The sequence below is a fragment of the Doryrhamphus excisus genome, unplaced genomic scaffold (assembly GCF_030265055.1).
Source record: "Doryrhamphus excisus isolate RoL2022-K1 unplaced genomic scaffold, RoL_Dexc_1.0 HiC_scaffold_25, whole genome shotgun sequence".
NCBI lineage: Eukaryota > Metazoa > Chordata > Actinopteri > Syngnathiformes > Syngnathidae > Doryrhamphus > Doryrhamphus excisus.
Genome location: NW_026652243.1, coordinates 1175001 through 1180000, shown reverse-complemented (window position 1 = coordinate 1180000; position 5000 = coordinate 1175001). Strand labels below are relative to the sequence as shown.

Sequence of the window (5000 nt, the reverse complement as noted above, 5' to 3'; positions counted from 1 at the left end):
GCCGTAAGCTGCCACATCAACTGAAAAGATCCTATTTGAAGAAGACGCAGGCCAAACTAGACTCCAGCAAAAAGTGTCAAACAGCGCCCTCTGCTGTCAGGCAAGAGCAGAAACCATAAAAAGCTTACAGCACCTGGTAATCCCAGGCGGTCTCCCATCCAAGTACTAACCAGGACCGCCCCTGCTTAGCTTCCGAGATCGGACGAGATCGGGCGTTTTCAGGGTAGTATGGCCGTAAGCTGCAAGGGCGACTGAAAAGATCCTATTTGAAGGCGACGCAGGCCAAACTAGACTCCAGCAAAAAGTGTCAAACAGCGCCCTCTGCTGTCAGGCAAGAGCAGAAACCATAAAAAGCTTACAGCACCTGGTATTCCCAGGCGGTCTCCCATCCAAGTACTAACCAGGCCCGCCCCTGCTTAGCTTCCGAGATCGGACGAGATCAGGCGTTTTCAGGGTGGTATGGCCGTAAGCTGCCAGGACAACTGAAAAGATCTTATTTGAAGGCGACGCAGGCCAAACTAGATCCAGCAAAAAGTGTCAAACAGCGCCCTCTGCTGTCAGGCTAGAGCAGAAACCATAAAAAGCTTACAGCACCTGGTATTCCCAGGCGGTCTCCCATCCAAGTACTAACCAGGCCCGCCCCTGCTTAGCTTCCGAGATCGGACGAGATCGGGCCTTTTCAGGGTAATATGGCCGTAAGCTGCCACATCAACTGAAAAGATCCTATTTGAAGGCGACGCAGGCCAAACTAGATCCATCAAAAAGTGTCAAACAGCGCCCTCTGCTGTTAGGCAAGAGCAGAAACCATAAAAAGCTTACAGCACCTGGTATTCCCAGGCGGTCTCCCATTCAAGTACTAACCAGGCCCGCCCCTGCTTAGCTTCCGAGATCGGACGAGATCGGGCGTTTTCAGGGTAGTATGGCCGTAAGCTGCCAGGGCAAATGAAAAGATCCTATTTGAAGGCGACGCAGGCCAAACTAGACTCCAGCAAAAAGTGTCAAACAGCGCCCTCTGCTGTCAGGCAAGAGCAGAAACCATAAAAGGCTTACAGCACCTGGTATTGCCAGGCGGTCTCCCATCCAAGTACTAACCAGGCCCACCCCTGCTTAGCTTCCGAGATCGGACGAGATCGGGCGTTTTCAGGGTAGTATGGCCGTAAGCTGCCAGGACAACTGAAAAGATCTTATTTGAAGGCGACGCAGGCCAAACTAGATCCAGCAAAAAGTGTCAAACAGCGCCCTCTGCTGTCAGGCTAGAGCAGAAACCATAAAGAGCTTACAGCACCTGGTATTCCCAGGCGGTCTCCCATCCAAGTACTAACCAGGCCCGCCCCTGCTTAGCTTCCGAGATCGGGCGTTTTCAGGGTAGTATGGCCGTAAGCGGCCAGGTCAACTGAAAATATCCTATTTGAAGGTGACGCAGGCCAAACTAGACTCCAGCAAAACATGTCAAACAGCGCCCTCTGCTGTCAGGCAAGAGCAGAAACCATGAAAAGCTTACAGCACCTGTTATTCCCAGGCGGTCTCCCATCCAAGTACTAACCAGGCTCGCCCCTGCTTAGCTTCCGAGATCGGACGAGATCGGGCGTTTTCAGGGTAGTATGGCCGTAAGCTGCCACATCAACTGAAAAGATCCTATTTGAAGGCGACGCAGGCCAAACTAGACTCCAGCAAAAGGTGTCAAACAGCGCCCTCTGCTGTCAGGCAAGAGCAGAAACCATAAAAAGCTTACAGCACCTGGTATTCCCTGGCGGTCTCCCATCCAAGTACTAACCAGGCCCGCCCCTGCTTAGCTTCCGAGATCGGACGAGATCAGGCGTTTTCAGGGTGGTATGGCCGTAAGCTGCCAGGTCAACTGAAAAGATCCTATTTGAAGGTGACGCAGGCCAAACTAGACTACAGCAAAAAGTGTCAAACAGCGCCCTCTGCTGTCAGGCAAGAGCAGAAACCATAAAAAGCTTACAGCACCTGGTATTCCCAGGCGGTCTCCCATCCAAGTACTAACCAGGCCCGCCCCTGCTTAGCTTCCGAGATCGGACGAGATCAGGCGTTTTCAGGGTGGTATGGCCGTAAGCTGCCAGGACAACTGAAAAGATCTTATTTGAAGGCGACGCAGGCCAAACTAGATCCAGCAAAAAGTGTCAAACAGCGCCCTCTGCTGTCAGGCTAGAGCAGAAACCATAAAAAGCTTACAGCACCTGGTATTCCCAGGCGGTCTCCCATCCAAGTACTAACCAGGCCCGCCCCTGCTTAGCTTCCGAGATCGGACGAGATCGGGCCTTTTCAGGGTAATATGGCCGTAAGCTGCCACATCAACTGAAAAGATCCTATTTGAAGGCGACGCAGGCCAAACTAGACTCCAGCAAAAAGTGTCAAACAGCGCCCTCTGCTGTCAGGCAAGAGCAGAAACCAAAAAAAGCTTACAGCACCTGGTATTCCCAGGCGGTCTCCCATCCAAGTACTAACCAGGCCCGCCCCTGCTTAGCTTCCGAGATCGGACGAGATCAGGCGTTTTCAGGGTGGTGTGGCCGTAAGCTGCCAGGACAACTGAAAAGATCTTATTTGAAGGCGACGCAGGCCAAACTAGATCCAGCAAAAAGTGTCAAACAGCGCCCTCTGCTGTCAGGCTAGAGCAGAAACCATAAAAAGCTTACAGCACCTGGTATTCCCAGGCGGTCTCCCATCCAAGTACTAACCAGGCCCGCCCCTGCTTAGCTTCCGAGATCGGACGAGATCGGGCGTTTTCAGGGTAGTATGGCCATAAGCTGCCAGGTCAACTGAAAAGATCCTATTTGAAGAAGACGCAGGCCAAACTAGACTCCAGCAAAAAGTGTCGAACAGCGCCTTCTGCTGTCAGGCAAGAGCAGAAACCATAAAAAGCTTACAGCACCTGGTATTCCCAGGCGGTCTCCCATCCAAGTACTAACCAGGCCCGCCCCTGCATAGCTTCCGAGATCGGACGAGATCGGGCTTTTTCAGGGTAGTATGGCCGTAAGCTGCCAGGGCAACTGAAAAGGTCCTATTTGAAGGCGACGCAGGCCAAACTAGACTCCAGAAAAAAGTGGCAAACAGCGCCCTCTGCTGTCAGGCAAGAGCAGAAACCATAAAAAGCTTACAGCACCTGGTATTCCCAGGCGGTCTCCCATCCAAGTACTAACCAGGCCCGCCCCTGCTTAGCTTCCGAGATCGGACGAGACCGGGCGTTTTCAGGGTAGTATGGCCGTAAGCTGCCAGGGCAACTGAAAAGATCCTATTTGAAGGCGACGCAGGCCAAACTAGACTCCAGCAAAAAGTGTCAAACAGCGCCCTCTGCTGTTAGGCAAGAGCAGAAACCATAAAAAGCTTACAGCACCTGGTATTCCCAGGCGGTCTCCCATTCAAGTACTAACCAGGCCCGCCCGTGCTTAGCTTCCGAGATCGGACGAGATCGGGCGTTTTCAAGGTAGTATGGCCGTAAGCTGCCAGGTCAACTGAAAAAATCCTATTTGAAGGTGACGCAGGCCAAACTAGACTCCAGCAAAACATGTCAAACAGCGCCCTCTGCTGTCAGGCAAGAGCAGAAACCATAAAAAGCTTACAGCACCTGGTATTCCCAGGCGGTCTCCCATCCAAGTATAACCAGGCCCGCCCCTGCTTAGCTTCCGAGATCGGGCGTTTTCAGGGTAGTATGGCCAAAAGCTGCCAAGGCAACTGAAAAGATCCTATTTGAAGGCGACGCAGGACAAACTAGACTCCAGCAAAAAGTGTCAAACAGCGCCCTCTGCTGTCAGGCAAGAGCAGAAACCATAAAAAGCGTACAGCACCTGGTATTCCCAGGTGGTCTCCCATCCAAGTACTAACCAGGCCCGCCCCTGCTTAGCTTCCGAGATCGGACGAGATCGGGCGTTTTCAGGGTAGTATGGCCGTAAGCTGCCAGGGCAAATGAAAAGATCCTATTTGAAGGCGACGCAGGCCAAACTAGACTCCAGCAAAAAGTGTCAAACAGCGCCCTCTGCTGTCAGGCAAGAGCAGAAACCATAAAAGGCTTACAGCACCTGGTATTGCCAGGCGGTCTCCCATCCAAGTACTAACCAGGCCCACCCCTGCTTAGCTTCCGAGATTGGACGAGATCGGGCGTTTTCAGGGTAGTATGGCCGTAAGCTGCCAGGACAACTGAAAAGATCTTATTTGAAGGCGACGCAGGCCAAACTAGATCCAGCAAAAAGTGTCAAACAGCGCCCTCTGCTGTCAGGCTAGAGCAGAAACCATAAAGAGCTTACAGCACCTGGTATTCCCAGGCGGTCTCCCATCCAAGTACTAACCAGGCCCGCCCCTGCTTAGCTTCCGAGATCGGGCGTTTTCAGGGTAGTATGGCCGTAAGCGGCCAGGTCAACTGAAAATATCCTATTTGAAGGTGACGCAGGCCAAACTAGACTCCAGCAAAACATGTCAAACAGCGCCCTCTGCTGTCAGGCAAGAGCAGAAACCATGAAAAGCTTACAGCACCTGGTATTCCCAGGCGGTCTCCCATCCAAGTACTAACCAGGCTCGCCCCTGCTTAGCTTCCGAGATCGGACGAGATCGGGCGTTTTCAGGGTAGTATGGCCGTAAGCTGCCACATCAACTGAAAAGATCCTATTTGAAGGCGACGCAGGCCAAACTAGACTCCAGCAAAAGGTGTCAAACAGCGCCCTCTGCTGTCAGGCAAGAGCAGAAACCATAAAAAGCTTACAGCACCTGGTATTCCCAGGCGGTCTCCCATCCAAGTACTAACCAGGCCCGCCCCTGCTTAGCTTCCGAGATCGGACGAGATCAGGCGTTTTCAGGGTGGTATGGCCGTAAGCTGCCAGGACAACTGAAAAGATCTTATTTGAAGGCGACGCAGGCCAAACTAGATCCAGCAAAAAGTGTCAAACAGCGCCCTCTGCTGTCAGGCTAGAGCAAAAACCATAAAAAGCTTACAGCACCTGGTATTCCCAGGCGGTCTCCCATCCAAGTACTAACCAGGCCCTCCCCTGCTT

At 52.6% G+C, this 5000-nt stretch overlaps 18 non-coding genes and 5 pseudogenes across 18 annotated transcripts; all 23 read right to left on the bottom strand.

The window, feature by feature from the left end:
- Window positions 1-9, bottom strand: part of LOC131112276 (5S ribosomal RNA) — a 109-nt pseudogene extending 100 nt beyond the window's left edge.
- A 112-nt stretch (window positions 10-121) lies between these two features.
- On the bottom strand, window positions 122-240 carry LOC131118251 (5S ribosomal RNA). The gene has a single exon (XR_009125417.1). It is a non-coding gene; the product is annotated as a 5S ribosomal RNA (ribosomal RNA).
- Window positions 241-352: 112 nt separating this feature from the next.
- On the bottom strand, window positions 353-471 carry LOC131113010 (5S ribosomal RNA). The gene has a single exon (XR_009121450.1). It is a non-coding gene; the product is annotated as a 5S ribosomal RNA (ribosomal RNA).
- Window positions 472-582: 111 nt separating this feature from the next.
- Window positions 583-701, bottom strand: LOC131117818 (5S ribosomal RNA). The gene has a single exon (XR_009125024.1). It is a non-coding gene; the product is annotated as a 5S ribosomal RNA (ribosomal RNA).
- Window positions 702-812: 111 nt separating this feature from the next.
- LOC131115512 (5S ribosomal RNA) lies at window positions 813-931 on the bottom strand. Its single transcript, XR_009122789.1, has one exon. It is a non-coding gene; the product is annotated as a 5S ribosomal RNA (ribosomal RNA).
- Window positions 932-1043: 112 nt separating this feature from the next.
- On the bottom strand, window positions 1044-1162 carry LOC131116578 (5S ribosomal RNA). Its single transcript, XR_009123821.1, has one exon. It is a non-coding gene; the product is annotated as a 5S ribosomal RNA (ribosomal RNA).
- A 111-nt stretch (window positions 1163-1273) lies between these two features.
- LOC131111873 (5S ribosomal RNA) lies at window positions 1274-1382 on the bottom strand (annotated as a pseudogene).
- A 112-nt stretch (window positions 1383-1494) lies between these two features.
- Window positions 1495-1613, bottom strand: LOC131117668 (5S ribosomal RNA). Its single transcript, XR_009124879.1, has one exon. It is a non-coding gene; the product is annotated as a 5S ribosomal RNA (ribosomal RNA).
- Window positions 1614-1725: 112 nt separating this feature from the next.
- On the bottom strand, window positions 1726-1844 carry LOC131115637 (5S ribosomal RNA). The gene has a single exon (XR_009122913.1). It is a non-coding gene; the product is annotated as a 5S ribosomal RNA (ribosomal RNA).
- Window positions 1845-1956: 112 nt separating this feature from the next.
- Window positions 1957-2075, bottom strand: LOC131112998 (5S ribosomal RNA). The gene has a single exon (XR_009121449.1). It is a non-coding gene; the product is annotated as a 5S ribosomal RNA (ribosomal RNA).
- Window positions 2076-2186: 111 nt separating this feature from the next.
- LOC131117817 (5S ribosomal RNA) lies at window positions 2187-2305 on the bottom strand. Its single transcript, XR_009125023.1, has one exon. It is a non-coding gene; the product is annotated as a 5S ribosomal RNA (ribosomal RNA).
- A 112-nt stretch (window positions 2306-2417) lies between these two features.
- On the bottom strand, window positions 2418-2536 carry LOC131115840 (5S ribosomal RNA). The gene has a single exon (XR_009123109.1). It is a non-coding gene; the product is annotated as a 5S ribosomal RNA (ribosomal RNA).
- Window positions 2537-2647: 111 nt separating this feature from the next.
- On the bottom strand, window positions 2648-2766 carry LOC131115418 (5S ribosomal RNA). Its single transcript, XR_009122696.1, has one exon. It is a non-coding gene; the product is annotated as a 5S ribosomal RNA (ribosomal RNA).
- A 112-nt stretch (window positions 2767-2878) lies between these two features.
- LOC131118176 (5S ribosomal RNA) lies at window positions 2879-2997 on the bottom strand. Its single transcript, XR_009125342.1, has one exon. It is a non-coding gene; the product is annotated as a 5S ribosomal RNA (ribosomal RNA).
- A 112-nt stretch (window positions 2998-3109) lies between these two features.
- Window positions 3110-3228, bottom strand: LOC131115917 (5S ribosomal RNA). The gene has a single exon (XR_009123183.1). It is a non-coding gene; the product is annotated as a 5S ribosomal RNA (ribosomal RNA).
- Window positions 3229-3340: 112 nt separating this feature from the next.
- LOC131116993 (5S ribosomal RNA) lies at window positions 3341-3459 on the bottom strand. The gene has a single exon (XR_009124223.1). It is a non-coding gene; the product is annotated as a 5S ribosomal RNA (ribosomal RNA).
- Window positions 3460-3571: 112 nt separating this feature from the next.
- Window positions 3572-3679, bottom strand: LOC131114061 (5S ribosomal RNA; annotated as a pseudogene).
- A 112-nt stretch (window positions 3680-3791) lies between these two features.
- LOC131116070 (5S ribosomal RNA) lies at window positions 3792-3910 on the bottom strand. Its single transcript, XR_009123332.1, has one exon. It is a non-coding gene; the product is annotated as a 5S ribosomal RNA (ribosomal RNA).
- A 112-nt stretch (window positions 3911-4022) lies between these two features.
- Window positions 4023-4141, bottom strand: LOC131118388 (5S ribosomal RNA). Its single transcript, XR_009125552.1, has one exon. It is a non-coding gene; the product is annotated as a 5S ribosomal RNA (ribosomal RNA).
- Window positions 4142-4252: 111 nt separating this feature from the next.
- Window positions 4253-4361, bottom strand: LOC131111872 (5S ribosomal RNA; annotated as a pseudogene).
- Window positions 4362-4473: 112 nt separating this feature from the next.
- Window positions 4474-4592, bottom strand: LOC131116713 (5S ribosomal RNA). Its single transcript, XR_009123952.1, has one exon. It is a non-coding gene; the product is annotated as a 5S ribosomal RNA (ribosomal RNA).
- A 112-nt stretch (window positions 4593-4704) lies between these two features.
- LOC131112987 (5S ribosomal RNA) lies at window positions 4705-4823 on the bottom strand. The gene has a single exon (XR_009121448.1). It is a non-coding gene; the product is annotated as a 5S ribosomal RNA (ribosomal RNA).
- A 111-nt stretch (window positions 4824-4934) lies between these two features.
- Window positions 4935-5000, bottom strand: part of LOC131113618 (5S ribosomal RNA) — a 109-nt pseudogene continuing 43 nt past the window's right edge.